The sequence below is a fragment of the Petromyzon marinus genome, unplaced genomic scaffold (assembly GCF_048934315.1).
Source record: "Petromyzon marinus isolate PM22_M1 ecotype Great Lakes invasive population unplaced genomic scaffold, UKy_Petmar_22M1.pri1.0 PM_G_Scaffold_43, whole genome shotgun sequence".
NCBI lineage: Eukaryota > Metazoa > Chordata > Hyperoartia > Petromyzontiformes > Petromyzontidae > Petromyzon > Petromyzon marinus.
Window position 1 is genome coordinate 1,770,001 of NW_027422995.1, and position 2,500 is coordinate 1,772,500.

A 2,500-nucleotide genomic window follows, 5' to 3' on the forward strand; every position below is an offset into this window, starting at 1 on the left:
CATGAAACTTCCAGAGGCATTTGCAGCAGGAATGCATGTGCACTCAAAAAAGTGAATATTTCTCACGGATAGACCCCGTGATACGCTAGAAATTGGCGGGGATGTCTCTCTTGTGGCTCACGGGGCTGTTAGGGTGGCACAGAAATCCCTCGGAATGGGAAAACGGGTCATTTTCGTGTCGCCACATTGCATGCGAACCGCATGCAACTTCCAGAGGCATTTGCAGCAGAAATGCATGTGCAGTCAAAAAAAATTGATATTTTTCACGGATAGACCCCGTGAAACGCTAGAAATTGGCGGGGATGTGTCTCTTGTGGCTCACGGGGCTGTTCGGGTCGCACAGAAATCCCTGGGAATGGGAAAACGGGTCATTTTCGTGTTGCCACATTGCGTACGAACCGCATGAAACTTCCAGAGGCATTTGCAGCAGGAATGCATGTGCACTCAAAAACTTCTATATGTTTCACGGATAGACCCCGTGAAACGCTAGAAATTGGCGGGGATGTGTCTCTTGTGGCTCACGGGGCTGTTAGGGTGGCACAGAACTCCCTCGGAATGGGAAAAGGGGTCATTTTCGTGTTGCCACATTGCAAAGGAACGCCATGAAACTTCCAGAGGCATTTGCAGCAGAAAGGCACGTGCACTCAAAAATTTTAATATTTTTCACGCATAGACCCCGTCAAACGCTAGAAGTTGGCGGGGATGTCTCTCTTGTGGCTCACGGGGCTGTTAGGGTCGCACAGAAATGCCTCGGAATGGGAAAACGGGTCATTTTTGTGTGGCCACATTGCATAGGAACGGCATGAAACTTCCAGAGGCATTTGCAGCAGGAATGCATGTGCACTCAAAAACGTCTATATTTTTCACGGATAGACCCCGTGAAACGCTATAAATTGGCGGGGATGTCTCTCTTGTGGCTCACGGGCGCTGTTAGTTAGGGTCGCACAGAAATCCCTCGGAATGGGAAAAGGGGTCATTTTCGTGTTGCCACATTGCGTACGAACGGCATGAAACTTCCAGAGGCATCTGCAGCAGAAATGCATGTGCACTCAAAAACGTCTATATTTTTCACGGATAGACCCCGTGAAACGCTAGAAATTGGCGGGGATGTGTCTCTTGTGGCTCACGGGGCTGTTAGGGTCGCACAGAAATCCCTCGGAATGGGAAAACGGGTCATTTTCGTGTTGCCACAATTGGCATACGAACGGCATGAAACTTCCAGAGGCATTTGCAGCAGAAATGCATGTGCACTCAAAAACGTGAATATTTTTTCACGGATAGACCCCGTCAAACGCTCGAATTTGGCGGGGATGTTTCTCTTGTGGGTCACGGGGCTGTTCGGCTCGCACAGAACTCCCTTGGTCCACCTGATTCGTGCATACAGGCAGCAACTAAAACTCTGTAAACCTGCTGTGAGGACATCTAAACAGTGGACCAGTGAGGCTGTGGAAGATTTGCGGGCGTGCTTAGACTGTACTGACTGGGATATGTTCACGACTGCTACCAATAGTCTGGATGAACTCACAGAGGCTGTGTACATCAGCTTCTGTGAGGACTGCTGTATCCCAACACGTACCAGGGTGAACTTTAACAACAACAAGCCCTGGTTCTCAGCAAAGCTCAAAAGGTTGAGGTTGGAGAAGGAGGAAGCGTTTAGGAGTGGGGATAGAGACAGATTCAAGGAGTCGAAGAACAGGTTTAGCAAAGCGGTGAGAGAGGCTAAACGACTGTACTCAGAGACACTAAAACACCAGTTCTCTACTAACGACGCTGCTTCTGTCTGCCAAAGGGCTCAGGCACATCACCAACTACAAACCCAGAGCGCCCCACACCACTAACGACTCCCGCCTAGCCAACGACCTGAACGAGTTCTACCGTAGATTTGAAAGACAATTGGACTGTCCTGAACCACCCCTTCCCACCCAAGAGGCCCCATCCCCCACCCATACTACAGAAACGACTCTCTCCTTTCAGGAGGGAGAAGTTAATGGGCTTTTCAAGAGGCAGAATCCACGCAAAGCAGCCGGGCCGGACTCTGTCTCTCCAGCCACCCTCAGGCACTGCGCTGACCAGCTGTCTCCGGTGTTCACCAACATCTTTAACACCTCCCTGGAGACATGCCATGTACCAGCCTGTCTCAAGTCCTCCACCATCATCGCTGTGCCCAAAAAGCTAAGGCCAACAGGACTAAATGATTACAGACCGGTCGCCCTTACATCTGTGGTAATGAAGTCTTTTGAGCGCCTGCTCCTGGCACACCTCAAAGCCATCACAGACCCTCTCCTGGACCCCCTTCAGTTTGCCTACAGAGCCAACAGGTCTGTGGACGACGCAGTTAACATGGCCCTCCACTTCACCCTACAGCATGTGGACGCCCCAGCATCCTACGCCAGGATCCTGTTTGTGGACTTCAGCTCTGCCTTCAACACCATCATCCCTGCCCTGCTTCAGGACAAGCTCTTCCAGCTGAACGTGCCCTACTCCACCTGCAGGTGGATCA